At 40.7% G+C, this 26431-nt stretch overlaps 1 protein-coding gene across 1 annotated transcript in view; it reads left to right on the top strand.

Annotated features, from left to right (window-relative positions):
• The first annotated feature begins 8103 nt into the window (after nt 1-8103).
• The window catches only part of phldb1b (pleckstrin homology-like domain, family B, member 1b), a 439803-nt gene continuing 421475 nt past the window's right edge, over nt 8104-26431 (top strand). The window contains exon 1 of the mRNA XM_034168200.1: nt 8104-8735. The gene's annotated coding sequence lies outside the window, so the exon portion shown is untranslated. The remainder of the gene's footprint in view (nt 8736-26431) is intronic.

Genomic DNA, 26431 nt, shown 5'->3' with positions numbered 1-26431 from the left:
TACTATGCAAAGTGAAAGCCATACATCAACAACATCCAGAAACACCGCCACCTCTGGGCCCGAGCTCATTTGAAATGGACAGATGCAAAGTGGAAAAGTGTGCTGTGGTGTGATGAGTTCACATTTCAGATTGTTTTTGGAAATCATGGACGTCGTGTTCTCTGGACAAAGGAGGTAAAAGACCATCCAGATTGTTACCAGTGCAAAGTTCAAAAGCTAGCATCTGTGATGGTATGGGGGTGTGTTAGTGCCCATGGCATGGACAACTTACACATCTGTCATGGCACCATCAATACTGAAAGGTACATCCAGGTTTTGCAGCAACACATGCTGCCATCTAAGCAACATCTTTTTCAGGGACGTTCCTATTTATTTCAGCAAGACTGCCAAGCCACATTCTGCACGTGTTACAACAACGTGGCTTCATAGTAAAAGAGTGTGGGTACTAGACTGGCCTGCCTGCAGTCCAGACCTGTCACATATTGAAAATGTGTGGCGCATTATGAAGCGCAAAATATAACAACAGAGACTACGGAGTTTTGAACAACTGAAGTCGTACATCAAGCAAGAATGGGAAAGAATTCCACCTACAAAGCTTCAACAATTAGTGTCCTCAGTTCCCAAACGCTTATTGAGTGTTATTAGAAGGAAAGGTGATGTAACACAGTGGTAAACATACCACTGTCCCAGCTTTTTTGAAACATGCTGCATTTCAAAATGAGCAAATATTTGCACAAAAACAATAAAGTTTATCAGTTTGAACATTAAATATCTTGTCTTTGTGGTGTATTCAATTGAATATAGGTTGAAGAGGATTTGCAAATCATTGTATTCTGTTTTTATTTACATTTTACACAACATCCCAACTTCATTGGAATTGGGGTTGTACCCTGACAGAACATCACATACAGTAGTGTTCAGAATAATAGTAGTGCTATGTGACTAAAAAGATTAATCCAGGTTTTGAGTATATTTCTTATTGTTACATGGGAAACAAGGTACCAGTAGATTCAGTAGATTCTCACAAATCCAGCAAGACCAAGCATTCATGATATGCACACTCTTAAGGCTATGAAATTGGGCTATTAGTAAAAAAAAGTAGAAAAGGGGGTGTTCACAATAATAGTAGTGTTGCATTCAGTCAGTGAGTTTGTCAATTTTGTGGAACAAACAGGTGTGAATCAGGTGTTCCCTATGTAAGGATGAAGCCAGCACCTGTTGAACATGCTTTTCTCTTTGAAAGCCTGAGGAAAATGGGATGTTCAAGACATTGTTCAGAAGAACAGCGTAGTTTGATTAAAAAGTTGATTGGAGAGGGGAAAACTTATACGCAGGTGCAAAACATTATAGGATGTTCATCTACAATGATCTCCAATGCTTTAAAATGGACAAAAAAAAAAAAAAAACAGAGACGCGTGGAAGAAAACGGAAAACAACCATCAAAATGGATACAAAAATAACCAGAATGGTAAAGGCTCACCCATTGATCAGCTCCAGGATGATCAAAGACAGTCTGCAGTTACCTGTAAGTGCTGTGACAGTTAGAAGACACCTGTGTGAAGCTAATTTATTTACCTGTGTGAAGCTAATTTATTTGCAAGAATCCCCCGCAAAGTCCCTCTGTTAAATAAAAGACGTGTAGAAGAGGTTACAATTTGCCAAAGAACACATCAACTGGCCTAAAGAGAAATGGAGGAATATTTTGTGAACTGATGAGAGTAAAATTGTTCTTTTTGGGTCCAAGGGCTTTAGACAGTTTGTGAGATGACCCCCAAACTCTGAAATCAAGCCACAGTTCATAGTGAAGACAGTGAAGCATGGTGGTGCAAGCATCATGATATGGGCATGTTTCTCCTACTATGGTGTTGGGCCTATATATCGCATACCAGGTACTATGGATCAGTTTGGATATGTCAAAATACTTGAAGAGGACATGCCCTTGAAATGGGTGTTTCAACAAGACAATGACCCCAAGCACACTAGTAAACGGGCAAAATCTTGGTTCCAAGCCAACAAAATTAATGCCTCACAGATGTGAAGAAATCATTAAAAACTGTGGTTATACAACTAAATACTAGTTTAGTGATTCACAGGATTGCTAAAAAAGCAGTTTGAACATAATAGTTTGAGTTTTTGCGTCAACAGCAGATGCTACTATTATTGTGAACACCCCTTTTCTACTTGTTTTTACTAATAGCTCAATTTCATAGCCTTAAGAGTGTGCATATCATGAATGCTTGGTCTTGTTGGATTTGTGAGAATCTACTGAATCTACTGGTACCTTGTTTCCCATGTAACAATAAGAAATATACTCAAAACTTGGATTAATCTTTTTAGTCACATAGCACTACTATTATTCTGAACACTACTGTAAATCATTTGAGGCATTTTAGCCTTTATGATAGAAAGACAGGAAACACAGTGTCATAGACACTCAGCAACGACTTTACCCCAGTCAGGATTCAAATCAGGAAACACTACAAGTAGTACAGTATGACGTGATATTCACCTTAACTGAACCACGGGAACACCATGTCAAACAGCAGGCAATTCACCTCAAAATGATAGCATCGGAACATTTCTGTCTCCATGTGATGCCCAGAAACTCACAGGCATCCAGTTTGAAAATCCTCTTGAGCCTGGGATATGAGCTGCACAAATTTGTCTCTCTTTTCCTCCAACATCATATCCACTGTTCATCATCTTTGTCATTTGGCTTTGTTGGCTCGACCTCTCCCACGCTCTGTTACAGCACACGATCAGACTGAGATACTGTCTGTTTATGACAGTTTGTAACATGGAACAGTTCTTTGTGTTGTCAGCAAGCAATCACAAAGAAGCACACACATCCAAATCTATTCCCTGAGGAGTCACCATGGTAACAAAAGGTTTGGCAGAGGCATATGGCGGTCTGTCTGGTACAGGAGGATCTGTTTGATTGTTGTGTTTCACTTCCTTCCTCAGAAGCAATCCCTGTAGGGATGTAGGATGGAAAGAAGAAAGTAAGAACAGAGCAAATGGGAACAGAAAGGAAGGAAAAAATTAAGACAAGAAGGACAGAAGCAAAGAAAGTCAGGGAAGGAGGAAGAAAGAAAAGATGTAAGAAATGAACAAGTGAGGCAAACAAACCACAAAGTAAAGTTTATAACACTTTTCACAGACATAAGGAGGAAAAGTGCTTCACAAAATAAATGAAAAGTATCACAGGGCTGATGCATGCTCGCTCTATACACTACAATACAAATGTTCAAGTAAATACTGTATACATTTTGTCTGACATTTTGACTGTGTATGACTTCATCATGAAGTAATTCATACCAACGCATCAAATATTTTACTGATCAATATATGATTTAGATCATCATCTACAACAGGCTTAATGGTTGTTGAGATGTAGAAAAAGAAAGTTGTTTTTCATACCATGTTTTCTAGAAAGGCACACAGCAAAATGAAAAGTTTGAAATTGATATCTACGACATTAATGTTAACCCTCAAAGTGTCTAAATATGTCTGCACTCAACAGCTTTACTTTACCACTTTTGAATGTTTTGAGTTTTTAACACTCTGGTAGTGTTAATCTGGCTCTCTTACAATATAAAATATCAAATATTTTCTTAACCAGCTTTGGATTTTAGAAAGAAATCAGACAGAGATTCCACACAGATGTGATGAAAACACAGAAAAACCAACTCGATTCAACCTTACAACATTCTCATTCACAGAGGAGTCACCAAGGAGGAGGACACTGAAATAATGGACTGGACATACTGTGACCACCCAATGGATGCTGAATTGTTGGGGCTGTGTGCCCTGATTTAATTTTGTTTTATAAAGCACTGTTATAAAGTGCAAAATGAGTTCCTTGCCAGCTGATGTCCACCCAGTTTATCAGAAGGTTTTGTGCGTGTCCAAAACTTTGAGCGACGATCAGGTGGAGCGCTTTGTCGTATACTTTCCTTGCAGCTGATGATTCATTCTGGGCTTATGAAAGCTCCGGTGTCAATTCAGCACAAGTGGACATGCAGCTCGGCTGTCATGGAAAGCACCCATCACATCAGGCATGTCAGACAAGTAATCTGTGCCCCATTTACTGTTATGATGACAACCTGCAGCACTAAGTAACTAAAAAGCTGTCACAATGGCAGACAAAACAAGCTGTGATGCTTGTCCTTCACAGGTGAAGAAAACCACAACTCCTAGTTGGTGTTGTGTGTGTGTGCGAAGGTGCCCGATAAATCCAATCCTCATTCTGAACTGTCTGTTGCACTGTGGACAGGAAACTACCGGTTGTATGCTGAGCTGAGGGGTGGTGACTGCCCTGCTCTTTAGCTGTTGACATTTGTCCTGTGCCTCCTTCACTCACCTAGCTTCAAAGTCTGCCACGCTGCTGACTGTAACACTCCAGAGAGAGCTGTTTTGGACTGTGTCTTCTCAGGTTTCATACTCAGTGTTCTAGTACTTCATAGGGCCTTGAGGGTGTCCTTATAGTGCTTGTGTTGACCTCCTCGGGAAGGCTTGCCTTCCTGCAGTTTACCATACATTAGTCCCTTTGGCAGTCATTCATCAGACATGCTGCACACGTCCTGCTCACTTGAGGTGGGCATGCTTCAGCATGGCATGAATGCTTTCCATCTTGGCACTAAGGTTCTGGCCCTTGGCTGTAATGGAGGGCTCTATGTAGGGGACTCCAGGTGCTGGTTGGTACATGACCTCAGTCTTCTTTGTACTCAGTAGAAGACCAAAATCTTCACAGGCCTGGGATAATTTGTCTGAAATAAAACACATCCATGCAAGATAATGTAATTTTAGTTGGGACTATATATATATTTATCCAGTCTAATGAGTCAGTTTTTTGAGTGTATTAGTCAAACAAATGAATCACTGGATGACCTCATTTCAATTATGGACAGGATTTCCATCTAATAAATATACCATAATTTCCAGACTATAAGCCACTACCTTTTCACATGCTTTGAACACTGCGGCTTTTACAATGATGTGGGTAATTTATGGATTTTTACAGGCTTTTTCATAAGTCGAAATACGACAGTTAATGCTGTCAACTGATTTCCTGAAAGCTGCGCTCCTCATGCGGTGTGAATTCACACACAATGTAAATATAAGGTCTTACCTGTTTGTTTTAGTGAAGAAAAGTCCCTCTATGCCGTCAGATCAGTTAGCAGAGGGGAGCCTTCTCCCACCACCCTTCCAAACCGGTTCTCTGTCTTGGCGCAACAAGTTGAAAAAGTCACAGCACCTCATTGATGTCTCATTTACCACAGACTCCATGTGATCCTGGCTACACGCGATGAAAGTTAGAAAAAGTTAAAATTACTCAGTTCTCCGTGTGGAGCAGACACACCGTGCCTGTGCGCTGGATGATGTTCATGTCAGTATTTACGTGTAACACTTCAGGGGAAAAAGCATTTGCAGTAAGTATTTAATTAAAAGTTAAAAAATCTTTCTAACATTTTTCTGTGTTACAATGTGGAGACCCGCAGCTTATAGACAAGTGCAGCCTATTTATGTATAATTTCTTTTTTATTTTTAAAATTGGTGGGTGTGGCTAATATTCAGGTACACTCTATAGTCTGGAAATTACTGTATGCCGTCCCAATTAAATTCAATTATCTTGCATGGATGCACTTTATTTGAGTTGGGGCTACATATATTTATTAGATGGAAATCCTGCTCATAACTGAACTGAGTTCATCCAGTGCATCGGTTTTTGAGTCCACTATAGATGCTTGATAGCTTTCTCCACCTCAGCCTCAGTAGGGAGAACAGCAAATGAGTGGTTAATTGAAACCTTCATTGCTGATTGAAGATGGACAGTTGAGAACATTCTCAAAGTGCTCCGCCCAGAGTACTAGGATCTTTTCTCTCTCTTTCTCAGTAATCGGTGTGTTCACATCAGCACTTAGAAGGGGGGATAATACTGATGAAGTCGGCCCATAAACTGGTGTCAGTGCACTATAGAAGTTCTTCATGTCATTGCGATAAGTAGGAGACTGGATCTCTTCTGCCTTCTGACTCAGCCAGGTGTCCTACATTTGGTGAAGCTCCATCTGTACAACCCTTTTAATTTTGCTGAATGCAGCCTTCTTGGAGACAGATAAGGGCTTGTTGAGGACTCTGTGGAGACCATGCTTCTCTTCCAGCAATGGCTGGACATGTTCTTTGTTGTCATCAAACCAGTCTTGCTGCTTGCAGGTGGAGGGACTGACTACCTTGTAGACCATGTCTCAGAAGGTGTTCCACCCGGCTTCAGCATCTCCAGTATCAAGGCTGCTCTCTGCCAGCTTTTGCGTACCTCATCAGCCAATGACTTTTTTGTGTGATCATACTTGAGCTTTGAGACACTCAATCACTTTGGGACCACTGCTTAGGCTATTCTAACAGTTACAATATTTTTTTTTTTTACAAAGTTTTTACCAAGCTGAAGAAACAGGAAAGAGAAAGCCAGAATAACATTAAAAAGTGCATTAGTGAGATGTGCATACAGTCATTGGCACCACAGGCAGGGCGTCATGAGATAATTCTAGTGCCCTGGGGTTCAGGGCCAATGTCCATCCATCGCATCATCAGTAGGCCACAGGACACGCTGTCCTTATGGAAGGACATTCCAAAAGCAGACTGCAGTGTGCTGTGTCAGCTTCAGCCAGAGCATCTCATGGTCAGTCCAAGTGGCCTGTGTAATGCATTCAACAGCCTTGCACGATGTCTTCAGTGCCTCGGACAGAGAGAACAAGAGCAGAATCAGTCGGTTGGAAATAACTGCATCTAAGGTATGAGTTCACCAGCAGTAAATCGACAGAGAAGCAGAGAGAATACTAAGGTGATCGTGGGCAGCTAGCCCTGAGCTTCACTAACAGACCCAGAATTTAGAGGAAGTGAGGCCGCGACCTGTTCCGTTGCTAATAAGGTGAGTTAAAAGGATAGGAAGCATAGTTTCATACTATGCCAGTATGCTAGCCATACGAGAGGGAAAATAGATGCATTTTAAGTCGGGACTTGAATGTCTGTACAAAATCTGACTGTTTTATTGACACAGGGAGTTCATTCCACAAAACAGGTGCACATTAAAAGAAGGCTCTGTGACCTGCAGACATTTTATTCACCCGAGAGACACAAAGTAGTCCTGCGCCCTGAAGACGTAGAGCCAGGGCCTGCACGCAGGGTGTAATTAGGTCAGCTAAGTAGTCTGTTAGTAGTAGATGCCTGTGTGGAGTCAATTCAATTGAAATAAATGTCTGAAAGACTAAAATGCCTTAAAGCTGTATGGCCTTTGGAGGTTGTTTTTATTTTAAGATTTAAGTCAAAAAACAATTTTCTTTGGCACCACTATAATTTTATTTCTTAGCATTTTATTAATAATAATATGATATTGCCAATATGATCAAAATTTATGCTGTCTGGAAACGATTTAGAATTTCGACCCCAGACAGGTAGAAATTCAAGCAATCAGACGCCATGGACTACAGTCGATAGCCACATCATGTGGGGGCTTCCCCTGATCTGCGTGAGGATGCTGAGAAGGACACGACGACCGCAAATCAGAATAAATTTAACCTCTGCATTGTGTATGTGCTCTCATTTCACTGCCACTCCACTTGAGACATGAACTAATGATCGCCAGGATAGGAGGCGGGCGGTCTGACCAGAAGGGTGAAACCTGGGCTCTGGGGAGGTTTACTGATTACCACATGCACATGGATTCCTGCAGGCCTGATGTCAGCTGGCTGCTCACTCAAACAAAATAAACCAAGATGGCAGAAACACTCCAGCACAGCTTATTTCTGTGTATGTTTCTCATATTTTTTGTGAAGGTTAGCAAGAAATAAACACTTCTAAATCTAAAAATGCTGTTTTTGAAGCCAGATAATATAACACCTCTGACGTGATTTACAAGATGTCTTATGGATGTTAGTGCACATCAAGCAAGTGGGTCAGGTCATAGGTGTTCTCAAAAACCTGTGTACACACACTTCCTCCTGCTGTTCATCTGCACAATGACAATGAAGGAAAAGACCATGTTTGCCATGCAATTCCCCACAAATAAATGTGTTCTCTTCATTAAAATGAGCTGCAGTTTTGCAACATGTTACAAAAATAAACATGGATTTCAGCAGAAACTAAATTTTTGCCAGTTTTGTGAAATTTGAAAGGTCATACGGCTTTAATATTGTGGTGAAAGAAAGAAAAGAAGGAAAGAGTTACCATAATGTTTCTTTTGGTTATGTGCGAAAAAAAAAAAAAAAAATTCAAACAAACACACGAAAACTTGACGTCCATATATTTTCAATATTATATGAAAAACTTTAAACAAACTTTGGAAACTTAGAGAAAACCTCCACAATGTTAAAAAAAAAATCACCATCAGACATGGTGGCTGATGCTGCCACTGAGCGAACAGAGAAAGCAGTTGTGTGCGTGAAGTTCTTCCCATACTGCAGCACAGTAAGAGTTTCCAGCGGTGCTGCCGGGAGGCCCGCGAGCTCGGCTGCTCTCTGGATCAGTTTCCATGACTCAAAGGGATATCCCACGCTGCCTCCAGCCTCCCCTCCCCTCCAGTTCCTCTCTGTCACTCCCTTCTTTCTCAGCTTGCCACTTCATTCCTACTTCAGACCAAACTGGAAGGACACGTGTCCTGTTATAACATGGAGCCTGACTGGATTTTAACTTGTCTCTGACCTGAGAGCGCTGAAGGAGAAGATCGAGCTAAAAACAGCAGGGTGAGTGACTTTGTTTGGGATTATATATGCATGTACACAGCTACTATCTGTCTGCATTTCACACAAAAGCGCCCCCTTCAGGCACAGTGGTGTTTTTATTTTGGTGGGAGCTCATCAGTGATTCTGATTTGTACAGGTGCTCCGTCTACTCATACAACACACCTCAACGTTTTATCTGAAAATCCTACTAAACAGAAAAGTTGAGGAAACAAAGTTTCAAAAAGCACTGCAGTTAATGCAAATCCCACCAGATGGCGATAAGAGCTTGAAGGTGACGCACAACTTATGATCCACACGCAGTCCAAAAAACAAAACAAAAAAAAACCCACCCTCTTTCTGCATCAATTTATCCATGTGCCCACCAAAGATGTTTGAAATTGTGCAAAGGTGGCTGCCTCTGCATAATCCGGCAGTGAAGCGTGGGACGGTCAGAAAGTAGTGGTCACGTTTGTTTATGAGTCAAACAAAAATATATATTTTTAATGATATTAAGGTCATTTCCAGACAGGTCAGCCAAAATAAATTGTAAACATATTTGTGAATATTACCTAAAGGCTAATATCAGTGCTTAAGAAACAACTGTTTTTTAAAACATCATCATTTGAATAACTCCAATTGTGAAAAGATGCCGACTGCATGACTGGACAGTAGACATGGAGACTGCAAGAGAATCTAAGATGAAACAGTCTAGTACCATAAGCAACAGGTTGGTCATCGTTGTCTCAAAGTTCTTGAAATGGAGCAATGTCCCCACCTGGTGGACATTCACTATTAATGCAGATATAACAGAATTTCACCAAGAGCTCTAGTATCTCCATAGGAGTGGGCCAGTTAAAGAATGCTGCCATGTTGCACCACCATACGCCTTTCACATTTTGCAGCATGGCTGGAAGACTGAATGGGGGAAGAAGTGGAATCAGTTGCTACTGGTTGTATCAATAAAAAATGTCCACCTCAATGAAAAGTAAGGTGTGGAAAGTATTTGGAGAGGTTTTTCATGAAGACGACAGATATGCTGGTTGAATTCTGTGGAGTAATTGTGATGCCATTCTGTGGGTAAGGTATCATAATATTTGTAGTCGGGTTGAATTAAAGCATCATACGAGTGCTGGTCACTAGTGATTGGACCTGCGTGTCACTTAGCTTTGGTGGCTAACGTAGGATTCCCATGAGTGTTTTTTCAAGATATTCTGCTGTACTATTACATACTGACCAAATTTTTTGGGAATAAATCAGATTTGTTGTGTTACACATTCCAAACCAGCTTCAGATAATTTTTTAATTAAAAACATTTTTTTTAAATAGGATCAGAGAAGCGTCAATCTTGTGTTACACCTCAGAGAACATTAAAATTTTAGGGTCATGATCATGGTTTGATTTTTGTTTAGGTGATTGTACAGTTGGGTGGATTGGAAACGTTAAAACATAGGTCTCTACTGGTGGTTGGCTCTCACTGCGGTATTGTATCACTTCCTGTTCCGGAGCACAGCGGTGTTTTTCTGTATCTGTTAGCTGTTTAATCTGCGCAGTTAGATTGATCTAGTTATCTAGATTACGATTTGTTTCACAGTGTAATCTTCACGTGCCTTAACTAAAGCACTCCTTCTGCTGAATCACCTCTAAATTATTTACACATTATTCACTTTGCGTGTTTTTAGGAATCCGCTAGCTTAGCGCAGCTACTAGCTCTTAGCCGGTTTAGCATGGCGGCTTCTCCTGTCTCTCCCGCACTTTTCTGCTCTGGGTGTGAAATGTTTAGTTATTCCTCTGCCTCCTTTAGCAGTAATGGTACTTGTAATAAGTGTAGCTTATTCGTAGCTTTGGAGGCCAAGCTGGGCGAATTGGAGACTCGGCTCCGCACCGTGGAAAATTCTACAGCTAGCCAGGCCCCTGTAGTCAGTGCGGACCAAGGTAGCTTAGCCGCCGTTAGTTCCCCCCTGGCAGATCCTGAGCAGCCGGGAAAGCAGGCTGACTGGGTGACTGTGAGGAGGAAGCGTAGCCCTAAACAGAAGCCCTGTGTACACCGCCAACCCGTTCACATTTCTAACCGTTTTTCCCCACTCGGCGACACACCCGCCGAGGATCAAACTCTGGTTATTGGCGACTCTGTTTTGAGAAATGTGACGTTAGCGACACCAGCAACTATAGTCAATTGTCTTCCGGGGGCCAGAGCAGGCGACATTGAAGGAATTTGAAACTGCTGGCTAAGGCTAAGCGTAAATTTGGTAAGATTGTAATTCACGTCGGCAGTATGACACCCGGTTACGCCAATCGAGGTCACTAAAATTAACATTGAATCGGTGTGTAACTTTGCAAAAACAATGTCGGACTCTGTAGTTTTCTCTGGGCCCCTCCCCAATCGGACCGGGAGTGACATGTTTAGCCGCATGTTCTCCTTGAATTGCTGGCTGTCTGAGTGGTGTCCACAAAAATGAGGTGGGCTTCATAGATAATTGGCAAAGCTTCTGGGGAAACCTGGTCTTGTTAGGAGAGACGGCATCCATCCCACTTTGGACGGAGCAGCTCTCATTTCTAGAAATCTGGCCAATTTTCTTAAATCCTCCAAACCGTGACTATCCAGGGTTGGGACCAGGAAGCAGAGTTCTAGTCTTACACACCTCTCTGCAGCTTCTCTCCCCCTGCCATCCCCTCATTACCCCATCCCTGTAGAGACGGTGCCTGCTCCCAGACCACCAACAGCCAGCAAAAATCTATTTAAGCATAAAATTCAAAAGAAAAAATAATATAGCACCTCAACTGCACCACAGACTAAAACAGTTAAATGTGGTCTATTAAACATTAGGTCTCTCTCTTCTAAGTCCCTGTTGGTAAATGATATAATAATTGATCACATATTGATTATTCTGCCTTACAGAAACCTGGTTACAGCAGGATGAATATGTTAGTTTAAACGAGTCAACACCCCCGAGTCACACTAACTGTCAGAATGCTCGTAGCACGGCCAAGGCGGAGGATTAGCAGCAATCTTCCATTCCAGCTTATTAATTAATCAAAAACCCAGACAGAGCTTTAATTCATTTGAAAGCTTGACTCTTAGTCTTGTCCATCCAAATTGGAAGTCCCAAAAACCAGTTTTATTTGTTATTATCTATCATCCACCTGGTCGTTACTGTGAGTTTTCTCTGTGAATTTTCAGACCTTTTGTCTGACTTAGTGCTTAGCTCAGATAAGATAATTATAGTGGGCGATTTTAACATCCACACAGATGCTGAGAATGACAGCCTCAACACTGCATTTAATCTATTATTAGACTCTATTGGCTTTGCTCAAAATGTAAATGAGTCCACCCACCACTTTAATCACATCTTAGATCTTGTTCTGACTTATGGTATGGAAATAGAAGACTTAACAGTATTCCCTGAAAACTCCCTTCTGTCTGATCATTTCTTATAACATTACATTTACTCTGATGGACTACCCAGCAGTGGGGAATAAGGTTCATTACACTAGAAGTCTTTCAGAAAGCGCTGTAACTAGGTTTAAGGATATGATTCCTTCTTTATGTTCTCTAATGCCATATAACAACACAGTGCAGAGTAGCTACCTAACTCTGTAAGTGAGATAGAGTATCTCGTCAATAGTTTTACATCCTCATTGAAGACAACTTTGGATACTGTAGCTCCTCTGAAAAGAGAGCTTTAAATCAGAAGTGCCTGACTCTGTGGTATAACTCACAAACTCGTAGCTTAAAGCAGATAACCCGTAAGTTGGAGAGGAAATGGCGTCTCACTAATTTAGAAGATCTTCACTTAGCCTGGAAAAAGAGTCTGTTGCTCTATAAAAAAGCCCTCCGTAAAGCTAGGACATCTTTCTACTCATCACTAATTGAAGAAAATAAGAACAACCCCAGGTTTCTTTTCAGCACTGTAGCCAGGCTGACAAAGAGTCAGAGCTCTATTGAGCTGAGTATTCCATTAACTTTAACTAGTAATGACTTCATGACTTCTTTGCTAACAAAATTTAACTATTAGAGAAAAAATTACTCATAACCATCCCAAGATGTATCGTTATCTTTGGCTGCTTTCATGATGCCGGTATTTGGTTAGACTCTTTCTCTCCGATTGTTCTGTCTGAGTTATTTTCATTAGTTACTTCATCCAAAACCATCAACATGTTTATTAGACCCCATTCCTACCAGGCTGCTCAAGGAAGCCCTACCATTATTTAATGCTTCAATCTTAAATATGATCAATCTATCTTTGTTAGTTGCTATGTACCACAGGCTTTTAAGGTGCAGTAATTAAACCATTACTTAAAAGCATCACTTGACCCAGCTATCTTAGCTAATTATAGGCCAATCTCCAACCTTCCTTTTCTCTCAAAAATTCTTGAAAGGGTAGTTGTAAAACAGCTAACTGATCATCTGCAGAGGAATGGTCTATTTGAAGAGTTTCAGTCAGGTTTTAGAATTCATCATAGTACAGAAACAGCATTAGTGAAGGTTACAAATGATCTTCTTATGGCCTCGGACAGTGGACTCCTCTCTGTGCTTGTTCTGTTAGAACTCAGTGCTGCTTTTGATACTGTTGACCATAACATTTTATTACAGAGATTAGAGCATGCCATAGGTATTAAAGGCACTGCGCTGGTGGTGGTTTGAATCATATTGTCTAATAGATTACAATTTGTTCATGTAAATGGGGAATCTTCTTCACAGACTAAAGTTAATTATGGAGTTCCACAAGGTTCTGTGCTAGGACCAATTTTATTCACTTGTATACATGCTTCCCTTAGGCAGTATTATTAGACGGTATTGTTTAAATTTTCATTTGTTTACGCAGAATGATACCCAGCTTTATCTATCCATGAAGCCAGAGGACACCATCAATTAGCTAAACTGCAGGATTGTCTTACAGACATAAAGACATGGATGACCTCTAATTTCCTGCTTTTAAACTCAGATAAAACTGAAGTTATTGTACTGGCCCCACAAATCTTAGAAACATGGTGTCTATCAGATCCTTACTCTGGATGGCATTACCCTGACCTCTAGTAATACTGTGAGAAATCTTGGAGTCATTTTGATCAGGATATGGTCATTCAAGCGCATATTAAACAAATATGTAGGACTGCTTTTTTGCATTTACGCAATATCTCTAAAATTAGAAAGGTCTTGTCTCAGAGTGATGCTGAAAAACTATTCATGCATTTATTTCCTCTAGGCTGGACTATTGTAATTCATTATTATCAGGTTGTCCCTAAAAGTTCCCTAAAAGCCTTCAGTTAATTCAAAATGCTGCAGCTAGAGTGCTAACGGGACTAGAAGGAGAGTATATCTCACCCATATTGGCCTCTCTTCATTGGCTTCCTGTTAACTCTAGAATAGAATTTAAAATTCTTCTTCTTACTTATAAGGTTTTGAATAATCAGGTCCCATCTTATCTTAGGGACCTTGTAGTACCATATCACCCCAATAGAGCGCTTCGCTCTCAGACTGCAGGCTTACTTGTAGTTCCTAGGTTTGTAAGAGTAGAATGGGAGGCAGAGCCTTCAGCTTTCAGGCTCCTCTCCTGTGAACCAGCTCCCAATTCAGATCAGGGAGACAGACACCCTCTCTACTTTTAAGATTAGGCTTAAAAACTTTCCTTTTTGCTAAAGCTTATAGTTAGGGCTGGATCAGGTGACCCTGAACCATCCCTTAGTTATGCTGCTATAGACGTAGACTGCTGGGGGGTTCCCACGATGCACTGTTTCTTTCTCTTTTGCTCTGTATGCACCACTCTGCATTAATCATTAGTGATCGATCTCTGCTCCCCTCCACAGCATGTCTTTTTCCTGGTTCTCTCCCTCAGCCCCATCCAGTCCCAGCAGAAGACTGCCCCTCCCTGAGCCTGGTTCTGCTGGAGGTTTCTTCCTGTTAAAAGAGAGTTTTTCCTTCCCACTGTAGCCAAGTGCTTGCTCACAGGGGGTCGTTTTGACCGTTGGGGTTTTACATAATTATTGTATGGCCTTGCCTTACAATATAAGGCGCCTTGGGGCAACTGTTTGTTGTGATTTGGCACTATATAAAAAAAAATTGATTGATTGATTGATAGGTGACACCAAAAAGTGTGCACAGATAATCACTAAAAATTATGAAATGTTGATTTAAAAAAATCCTGAACAACAAACGTTGATGATAAGTGAGCGGATGAAGGATAAACTACAGCTGTCTGAAGTCTGCGCTCTATTTTAGCCCTCATCCACGGCCATATTGTTGCTACGTCATCACAAGAACGGGACCTGCTGATTCAAGCCCAAATCAATTGTAAGCACGGCGGAGGTCGAGCTGTTTTCTGACTATTTTTTTTGTTTTTGAAGAAACTGTAGGACACAGCCTTATGGTTTTGAGCTTATTTAGATGACAATGAGGGAGACTAAACCTTGGAGGAAAATCTTCAGTCTGACAACAGTGATGATATTGGCAGAGTTCAGAACAGAATGGTGATTATTAAAATAAATAAATAAATAATGCAAGTGATTTTGGCATGCAGGTGGAGATGATAAACTGTTTTTTTTTTTTTTGCCAGCTCTTTGGTCATAATCAACTGATTAAAAATAAATAAATAAATAAAAAATAGTTTTACTATCTGTGACATCAGAAAAAAAGTGATGAGGAAGGGTGATTTTTTTTTTGAGAAACAGGTACATAAATTTCAAATCTGAAAAATGACATGAAAATACCAAAATAAATCTTGTTTCCTTCTTAAATACAGTTAGTGTACTGTACGTTAGTGTACTGTACGTTAGTGGTGTAACACGTTATTATTAAATGTTAAAACCATTCACACAAGGAATAAATAATATAGTCTTACCTGTCTGTTTCAGTGAGATCATCTTCAGTCTGATGAAAACATCTGAAAATACTTTAATTTGTTGTCCTGGCTGAAGAAAAGTCCATGATGGTTTGAGTCTCTGCTGTGAGTGGAGCCTCCTCTTCTTCTGCTGCGGGCCACTTTGTGCTGCAAGCTGAAAGACTCGCAGTCCCTCATCTACTTGTAACATCTCAGTCTGCAATAGATGAAATTATCCCATGATCCACAAAACAATAAAATAAAATAACGTGAAAATACTCAGTTTTGTCTCCATGTCAAGTGGAGAAGCTGCAGACAATATAAGTGTTCCACTTGTCAATGAAAAGGATTCTGCTGGTGAGAACTAACCGTTCTGACACCGAAAACACCATGCATCACCGATGCAAACCAGTCTGTGGAAACGGGGCTGTCAGTATTCTGTAAAAACACATAAATTAATGGGACTATTAAGATAATGGTTCTGGCACTGATGTCACTTCATCCTTCTTCTCCAGTGTTGGGACTCACCCAGACATTCCTGGTTTCTAGTGGTGCTGAGTTCAAAGTCTGAATATTTATCTCTTTAGTAACTGTGCACCAGTCTTAAATACTCAAAAAAATTACATATCGTGTCACCTACACTTTTAAGTTGTCTGTAGGTGTGTGTGCAAGTGTGAATGTGTTTGTCTATATGTGGCCCTGCGACAGACTGATGTCCTGTCTAGGGTGTACCCCACCTCGTGCCCTTTGACTGCTGGGATAGGCTCCAGGCTCCAGCCCCCTGCACCCCCCCCCGTGACCTTTAATTGAAGTAAGTGGTTGAAGATGAGTGAGTGAGTGTACAGTTGTGGTACCACATTTCATGTGAATTCAAACATCACATTATATGCAATTTAATGCTTCTCATAAGGTTTTAAAGAGAAAACAAACATAATTTTGCATCACACAGAGCAGTACTCAGTACGGTGTATGGACAGCCACAGTGGGCTACATATTGGCCGTACATTGCATTGGTCAATTTGTTTATCACTCAAGATGCATGTTTACACTGTTGTGTTGCTGCATCTGCCATCTCACAGAACTACATGAGGTCCTACTGAGTAACCTCCCATAGATGGATTCTGGAAGGAAAGTTAAACTTGTCCCACGCTTGAAGAAATGTCTCCCATTTGCCTTCAGAACCCTCAGGACTCCACCCTTCACAAGTACTTTACAGCACAAGATGTGATTGGTGGGAGCTGAAGGCATTGAGGGGTCTGCTGGTTCATCTGTTCAGCCCGCAGTATGTTGGGTTTCAGGCGAGGTCACTTTGTGAGCAGTTGGTTTTGGGCACAAGTCATGTTTTTCAGCTGCAGCTTGTTCCGATCTTGATTCTTTTCTGTAGTCTTTGTTGCAGAAGTACCACATCTGTATAATGCCTTATTTCCAAGGTGCAGCTTGTTACGTTGTTTTTTCAATGTAACTATCTTGGTTTCAACAGTGCCGAAGTACAGCAACTGGTCCCCTTGAACTGAGAAGTATCTCAGTCCTGTCTTCATTAAAACCCGGTCACACGGCACTAATGAAGGAAACCAAAGCCAAAACGAAACAAGAAATCTGCGCTTATGTTGACTTTCGGAGACATCATTTAACCGTTGCCCAGCTTCGTTTCTGTAGCTGGGGCTTCGTCAGAAGTTTCAAACTTGAAAAATGTGAACGAATCCTGGGGACAACCTCAATTCGTCTATATTCCGTTTTGCTTTCTGTCTTGACGGTTCCTCATTGTTTGCGTAGGTCCTGTACTGTCAGCGTTCCATTTGATTGTCGCCCAACTTCGTCCAACCTCTCAAGTCCAACGTCTTGTATGAACAGTGACGACATCTGAACCGATCAATAACTAAAGATCCGACGAGCTGAACGTGACTCGCCCATGTGTGGGATGAAAAGCAACGTTTTCATACAGAAACAATAGTGGCAAGAATGTTTTATCAACTACTTTAACTGTTTACAAACATTGCAGCCCTCTCTGAGAGCCAGAGAGGGCTGCAATGTGCATGTGCGCGCACACATTAGACAAACCTGTCGTCAAGACAGCTAGCTCTTGCAGCTGCAAAGCGTCAAGGTTGCCGTTTGCTTTGTTTTTCTTTTGTTAGTTCCGGTTTCGTTTCGGTATTTTATGCGATCTGCACTTGCAGGCTTTTCGGTGATGGGAAAAGTGCCGGTTCATTCGCCCACTTTTTCTCGACAATTTGTGACTTTTTTGCTTTGTTCAGCTAACACTGTGTGCCATGTGACCGGGTCTTAACTGTTGGATTCATTCATTCATTCATCTGTTCTCCGAAGTTTCAGTTCCTTTGACATTTGCAAGCTCCTGGAATTTTTTCTCTTTCTCAGCCAAGACGTCTGGTTATACGTCTTATCAAAACCTTCATCCTCCTTTTCCAACTGCTGTCTTCTGGCACGTTGTTCAGCTATCAGGCTTTTATTTTCCTCTTTCATTTTCATGGTCTTTTCTCTTATCTCAGCTTTCAGTTGTTCTTCTTTATGGAACAATTTATCAACTTCTTTCAGTTTCTGAGGGTATGCCAGGTTCCCCTCTTTGTCCACTTTTTTTTCTCTCCTCTTGTTTTTTTCTCTCCTCTTGTTCTTTTTTCATGTTCTTCCGATGATCAGCAATAGATTGAAGGGTGGCTGCCTTCTTTCTTCTTCTTTCTTGATTTTAATTTCATTTTTGAAATCTAGCTTTTCTTTCCTGAACAGCTTTCAGAAGGTTCTTCTCCTCTCTGAGGACACTGCCTTCAGTCCATTTCTTCATGTTTATCAAGAACAATTTTGTTCCAGCTCTTGAGTCTTTTGGACTTCTCCAATTGGACCTTACGTTGTGCTGCCTCCTCAGCTTGTTGACACTGTACATTTTGTAGTTTCTTGTCTATGGCCTTGTCCTCTCCTTCCAGCTGGTTTTTTCCAGCACATTTTTCAATGATCTGTTTATTTTCCTCTTTCACCTTCATGGTTTGTTCTCTGATCATCTCAGCTTTCAGTTCTTCTTTAAGGAACAACTTATCAGCTTCCTTCAATTTCTGAAGGTGGGCCAGGCTTTGATCTTACTATATCACTATATTCATCAATACGTCTTTTGATTTATCACTTCATCATTACTATGAATTTTAAAAACTAATCCATGAAACTGGCTGTTTTTATAGTGCATATCTCTGGTCATTTTAAATGTCAAATGAGTTGACTATTCTAAATAAATAAAGAATTAGGGGAAAACAAGAAAAGCTGCATGTTCTGTCCATGCCTGTGACTTGCCCTCATGCACAGTATGAACATGAGTATTGGTCATATCATCCAGTCTGCAGTAACAGCCAGCAGTGTTCCCAATCCTCCTCCACAGCATTACTGATGATGAAAGAACTTCTTTGTTCCTGTGAGGCTGAAATTCCTGTCCAGCTCCATCTCGTTCGGAAAAACTGAACTAAAAGTCAATGGAACTGTTGAGCAATGGAATATCATTTCAATACCACATTCCCAGTGAGCAGCTTTGACTAGTTTCCTTGTACAGTGTACTCCACAGGAGGTGAAAATATTACATTCTCACCACTCTCTCACAGACAGTTTGATGTTTATTTCATGGACATGTCTGAATGACTACATCAACACTTTCTTGAATTATTTGGTGGCAGTATGCAATTATTGTGGGTCTAACATTAGCTGTTATGTTCTTGGAGTGTGTAACCTTCTAAGGTTGCATTCCACAAAGATCTGTCTTTGCAAGACCGTGGAGGCTGTACCAACCATTGTGAAGTGAGACAGGCTAGCCCATGGAGCATTTGGTGTTTGTGTCATTACTTTATCCTGACCCTACCTCCTGTCATCCAGCAACCTTGACAGCTGCACACGAGAAGCTACCCAAAACCAAGTGGTACCTTTGACGGTCTCAGATGAAGTTTCTCCTTCCATGACAACTTACAGGCAGTGAAGATGTTTTAAGCCACAAAGTTATGTATAATTGGGAGCGTGGTCGCTTTGAGTGACAGCGGCTGAGCTCCATGTCTGTGCCTGTCAAAACATCTGTCAGAATCCAGCTGCTAGCTGTTGTGGATAGCTGTGTCTGTTTCATTTGGAGTATTTTATTACAAACACTTGGAATAATATGGTTTGTTGTGTCGTGCGGCATCCTCACGGATCATCTAAGACCGGAAAGTGAACACTCCTTGTACCTACCCTCATTTCCAAAACTAATGTGCCTTTCTTTGATCAAGGTATGTAATTCCCAAATGACTTCAGAGCCAGGTGAAGTCTTTCCTACATGAATCATCCTTATTGATGCCACATTTTCAACATCAGGCATGGTTTAGTGTGCACCTGTTGGCTCCTTTGTGCGACTGTTACACTTTCAGGATTGGATCATGACGTAATTCGTTGTAAGTCTTGTAATGTCAATCATGGGTTAGATTTGGATCATTTGTGTAAAGCTGTTTGCTTTTCATACTTTTGTGGTAGCCCCCAAATGGCAGCGCAACTTTGAACTGTTGAGTAATTTGTCACTCTCTTGTTGTTGTTATGACAAATTATGAAAGCACAGCAATCTGAGCCTGTAATGAGTCATAGCAGAGTCCCATGCCACAGACATGACACGATACATGCACCATTAATGACTACGGGTAAGACAGGAACACGTAAGAATGACCACAAGCCTGCCGTGACATCAACAAGAGCGATGAAGGAATTGTAATGAAATGCCACCACTGTTTTGCAATGTCATGACACCATCAAGAAATAACCCAAGTTCCCCAAATTATGTGTGACACAGTTTTTGCTTGATGCTCTGGTTACATCCCCAGTCCTGCTGTGGCCACATGCATGGTGTCAGTGCTCACATCACAGCGGGGGGTACAAACTCTGTATCCAGAGAAGTGGCACCTGTTTCGTCAGCACCTTATAACTCTCCTGCCTTTAAATCCTTTGTATTTACAACTTCATCCTACATACTTAAGATGTCAGTCACTGCTTCACAACGTAATTGTCAGGTTCCTTTTTTCCCAGCTCCCTTGAACTCAACTCAACCCACACCTGCACTGCAGCACAAACTTTCTTAGACTGTTGCTTATTTACAGATTCTGTGTTCCTCCTGTTAAGGTTTTTTTGTTGTTGTTGCTGTTGTTGTTTTTTTTTGTTGTTGTTTTTGTTTTGTTTTTTGCTGTAAGTTTCGCTTTGTTTCTGTGAATTTTTTTTTGCAAACATGTTTTGTGTTGGAATTTTGTTTGGAGTTTTGTTTGTTCTCCTTCCCTTAGTTGTGATCTTCCTTCTTTTACCTGATAAATATTGTGACTGTTATACCACACTAAAAGCATTGTTGGGTTAAATCTCCTGCAATCATGAGAATGACTAATTCAATAGGAATATACAAGTACTACACAGAAGCTCCTGTTCATCTTAGGCTCTGTGTATTCACCCAAACCAGTGACTGTGCCCTAATACCAAGTATTTGCTCAGATTACTTGAGTGAATATTTGTCTTTGTGGCCAGGTCTGTAGTAATCCACAGATTACACTTATAAATTAAAATTGATTTATATCCAAAATCTTAGCCCAGTCCCTAACACTAAGGATAGAGGGAGAAGGATTGGGGGGCACTTTGACATGCCCCTTATTTATTGGGAAACTCCATGACAGTATTATCTCAGTTAAAGAGGTAGTGTTGTGTGTCAGTCTGTCAGGGGGATATTGCAAAAAGACGTGAATGGATTTAATTGAAATTTGGTGGAAAGATACTGGGCCGTGGATACATTTTGCACCAGATGTAGGCAAGAACACTGTATGTATCAATCAATAAGTCCTATGTAGGCCCTGAGGCCCATTGGTGACTGTACTTATCTCTGTAGTGTGACAAGAGTGTATGACTCCCCCTGGATGGGATGCTAGGCTGACCCATTTATAGCTGACTGGACTGTCTGTCTGTCTGTCTGTGTTGCAGATAAACAGGGGACAGCTGGACCTTGGTGGCTGTAGGTAGTCTATGTGCTCTCTGTGTCCTAGTTTTGTCAGTGAAGATGATACTGGTCAACAGTCTTAACTTTTTGACCTTTCTGGATAATAGTAGTTGGAATGATGCTGTGTTCCTTTATGAACACTTTGAGGTGTAATTTCTAGTGTTACCAGAGACCATAATCTGATAATGACAGAAGTCTGTCTCTCATAAATGCTGTGTTGCAGTTTCACAGGTGTCTGCTGGAAAAAAGGAAAAATTTGCCAAACTATGAAAGATCCTCAGCCTGGCATTCATGTAGCTGTCCTGTTCAGTATTTTTGACAATGTGTTCAGAAGTAAATGAGAAATCAATTTCATACAATTGGAAATTTACTAAAATGCCAAAAGTTACTGAAGAATAAATGCTTTCATACAGTGAAATAAAAATGCAGATGTAAAATATAAACATGGCATTTAAACGGGCTGGATTGCTATTGCAGTTTTCCATCTGATGGTCAAAGCACTTTACAGTGATGCCTCACATACACACTGTTAGGCCGGGAACAACCTGGGAATTAACGACTAACGGGGAATCAAACTGAGGATCCTATGGTCACAAGCCCACCTGACCAGGCCATCATATCACCACTTTTTTTCTCTACTGGCACAATGTGATTAACATACTGTACAATCAGTTTTCTTTCAACAAGGCACAGGATGGACACATGCACATTTCTAACACTATAATCTTGGATTTCATTTACATCAGTCATTAGTTAATAGTTAGCACCTTGAGGCAGCTTTACTGTTATTTTGCGCTATAAATAATAATAATAAAAAATAAGCCATTTCTTTTGTTTTTTCCTAATTTTTAGTCAGTGTCACCAGTATGGATCCATATAATTATTTGGCACAGTTATTATGCCAGATGTCCTTCCTGATGCATCTACAGATCTCCAAGGCGAATAGGGTATCTGTTGCCTCGAACCAGGGACCTCTTCCTTGTGAGGCAAGTGTACTAATCACTTGTGTCACTGTGAATTAAACCTTGTTGTACTCGTAACTCTGTCTGGAGTAAGATGTTCCAAAAAACTGACTGATCATGCAAGAAAGAGGGAAGCTGAAAAGACACCCATGACAACTCTGAAGGAAAGTATGTCCACCCAAGTAAAATGCATTAACTTAGCCAGAAACAATTTTGTTGAGAAACCTAAATGTAAATTTGTTGGGTCAACATGATGAATTTGTGTTACTGTTACTTGATTACCATGGTTCAGGCCAACTACATTTGTAAGGGTATATGTAACAAAAAAGTAAGCACCTTCATCTGCTCCCTTGTTTGCGCTCAGGTTCACCACAGCAAATCCAGGATGGATCTGCATGTTGAATTGGCACAGGTGTTACGTCGGATGCCCTTTCTGACGCAACTCCAGATTACCTGTGTCAAAATGTGATGATTTGGGTGTGAGACTAAGGTGTTTTAAACAATCCTGCTTCCATAACGGCACAGTTCCAACTGAGAATTGAACAGTCGATGAGGTTTTCTGATGATGGTATGATATGGTAGCTTCATTGTCTTGCCAAAGAGCACAACAATAGTAGCAATTAAATAGTAGTAATTAAAAAAGATTGTTCACCGTACTCATTAAATTTTCCCAGTCAGAGCATTCCAACACTAGCATTGAACTCCAACCCATCCACTGCCGTGTATGTGTGTGCCTGTGTGTACACACACAAGGACACAGAGGTGGCAGCTGGTGGGTTTTAGCTCCCTGCTGTCAATAATGGCTGTCCAATTCCAAAAATATGAATCTGTATTTGCTCACTTTCAGGATATGGAGGATCTGCTAGAATCTGGCTGTGCATGGATTTGCATTTCAATATGTGGTGTTTCAGTGTGTGTGTGTGTGTGGGGGGGGGGGGGGGGGGGGTGCTCAGCAGCATCACAACAAGCTGTAAAATATGTATAACATCTTTAATGCCACATTTTGTACACTGTTTGTTTATGGGTTTATAAAAAGTACATTTAATGCAGTACCTTGGAACACTGGAGCATTTTACCGCTTTGTCGGGTTGTTAGTTCAGTGATTGGAACAAGACTGTGTACACAAACATTTGAAAACAGAATGTTTCTCAAAACAAAATCTTTTCATCGCCACATGCTTTTGTCAATGAATTGATGCCCGCCATTGAGGTTTTCTCGCAAAATTAAACAGGAGTTGAAATTTCTGTGTGCAACTAAATCCAAGGGCGTAGGTTTGGTCTCAGCTTTGGTAGGGACAATACCACCCCCCGCCCCCCTGCCCACCACCACCACCCCCTAACCCACTCATACCATTAGACGCACAAGTACAGCATAATACATAACATATGACGACATAATGCTGAATAATTTAACACTTTATTTACATTATTAAGTGTGTAGGCAGACAAACAAATAGCTTAAATAACAAAATTGCACCCAAAATCACGAATCTATTCTATAGGCCTACACCTGAGAGAACAAGACAACAAAAAAAATACTTGTGGAGCTAACAAAAAAAAAAAGTTTTTGCAACCAAGATGTATAATCTATTCTCTTCATCAATAATGCAGTTGTAGGTATCTGGCAACCTAATTTGCCAACAAAAAAAGGGCTTTACAATGATATATATGGTGTATTACGGTAAACGTAAGCCTGTGATGTCATAACGCAGAGGAAAAACACGGAAGTTTCACACTAGTGCGCCGCTGATTCTCATTACCGTAAGTTCTCATGTAAGCCCTCACGCTGAAAAATTTCAACACTGACAGCAAGCCAAGAACCCGTGGTTTCCAACAGTATGCTATATGTTGCATATATTACGGTAAAGTGCGTTCGGTGACTTTTGAAACGAGGGAAAAGTATGAAAAAGAGCGCAAAAGTGACAGAAAAGTACAGAGACAGACAGCAAACATAAATGTAGTAATTTTTGAGGAAAAGGCAGGGTGTTAGTGTTATTTGTGAAGGTGTGCGTGCGTGTTTGTGTGGGTGTGCAGTTTATTTTAAGTGTGGCGCACAGCATTGTTCGCAACCCCTCCCCCCCGCCCTTCTTGTTTTTCTGCACCGGAGCAGTGTTGCCAGATATGAAATATGAAACTATCATACCAAAACCTCAAAATTATCGTATTTTGGGAGAAATTATCGTACACAAACAAAACGCATACAACGTAGCTATTTTAGCGTTTTTTTTTTTTAATTTACAAAGAATTTTATGTCACATTTTTAAACAGTAATTATAGTAATGGGGAAACTATGGCACAACAAGAACGCAAATGCACAAGTAAATGCACTACCAGACTAGAAAGATTTTTTTTTTTCTGTGAAGGGACACAAAGGTGTTAATTACCAGACTAGAAAGAGTCGAATTCAACCTCGAGGTTGCTGTCGTCATCCGATGCCATGGCCACTTGTGCAGATTTTGTTGAACACAGAAAAAAATGTTGACACCTCCATAAGGAACTTTAACTTTTTTTTTTATTCTTCTTGTATATCTCTTTGCTCTTGTGTTTTGTTCGTTTGTTATTGCATTTGTTGAAATAAAGTTTCGAAAAAAAAAAAGATGTTGGTTGGGGAATCTTCCTGTCACGGCAGAGATTGGATGGGAACTCATTACTTTGTATGGAGAGGGGGCGGGCTTTCAAATGACTGTCCCGGTCGCCCAAAGCCAGCATTTGATGCCGCCTGAGTGCAACACCTGCAAAATGATTCTTGGGTGTCAGAGAGAGATGCGTGTTTGGGCAACCAACTGAAATTATCGTACATATTGGATTTTTTCCCATTATTGATCGTACATCGTACAGAGGGCAAAACTATCGTACAAATACGATAATTATCGTACATCTGGCAACACTGCACCGGAGCCACCCATCCTCTGCGCTCCGGGACCTCCCACTTTACAAATTAAGCACTGCCTGCCACGAGATGCGCTTTGTTTACGTCCATGTGAGAAGAACGTGAGCTAATGAAATTGCAACATGGGTAACCCTGTCACTCTGGCACGTCGAAAACACAAAACGTGACGACTAAAATTATAGTATCGAGTTCGCAAAAAAATAGTGAATGATTTTGTTATATAAAAAAAATTCTAAATATTGGTAGGGACTATTTTGCCATCCCAAAATATTGGTTGTGACTTGTCCCTATGGTCCATATGCAAACCTACGCCCCTGACTAAATCTATTAATAATTGCAGCAAGAGTGACACTGTATAGAGTGCCCTGCCTTTGTTTACACGTTGACTCCATGACTTAATTAACATGCAAATTAATGAATGGTTGTTTTGACAACTGTAGGCTGTGATGATCCACATGTGCCAAATTTGAATGTTAGCAACAGAGGGGTTGCAGAGATATAAATGGCAAACGCTTTGAGAGTAACCAAGACGAGGCTGCTCAACCTACGCTCATTTGATGATGTGGGTAATGAAACCACAACTGGTAGTTTGAATGGAACTGAAAACACTGGGGATTTCACGGGGGGGCAGACTTTAAACATGGTTTGAGAGGAGAACACAGACTGTTGATAATACATCTCTAAAATAGGCAGCAACCTATGCTTTGATACAAACCAGAAACACACATGCCAACCCAAACACAAAGATCACCAAATCTGCACGAAAGTGCACAGTGTGCACAACAGCAGAAGTCCAGTTAAACATGGACTCTACAGTATTTAAACTTACTTCAAAAGTAGTACAGGCGATGGGTTTCCATGCTTCCATTCATTCAGAAACACTGGAAAATAACAAAAAATGAGAGAAGAACTCAAGGTCTAGCTGGTTGCACCAACTTGTTTGAGTTTACTCAACTTAAAAACTGTGAGCGTTTTTCAATCTGTGATTTTGTTTTTAGCTTACTGTTTTATATTGGTAGTTGTCCGCCCTTGGTTATTTATTCCATTCTACATTTTTTGTTTCCTTTCTACACCCAC

This window comes from Thalassophryne amazonica, chromosome 4 (assembly GCF_902500255.1).
Source record: "Thalassophryne amazonica chromosome 4, fThaAma1.1, whole genome shotgun sequence".
In the NCBI taxonomy this organism is placed as follows: Eukaryota; Metazoa; Chordata; class Actinopteri; order Batrachoidiformes; family Batrachoididae; genus Thalassophryne; species Thalassophryne amazonica.
Note: the sequence above shows the minus strand (reverse complement) of the source record. Positions and strands in the feature narration are given on the sequence as shown.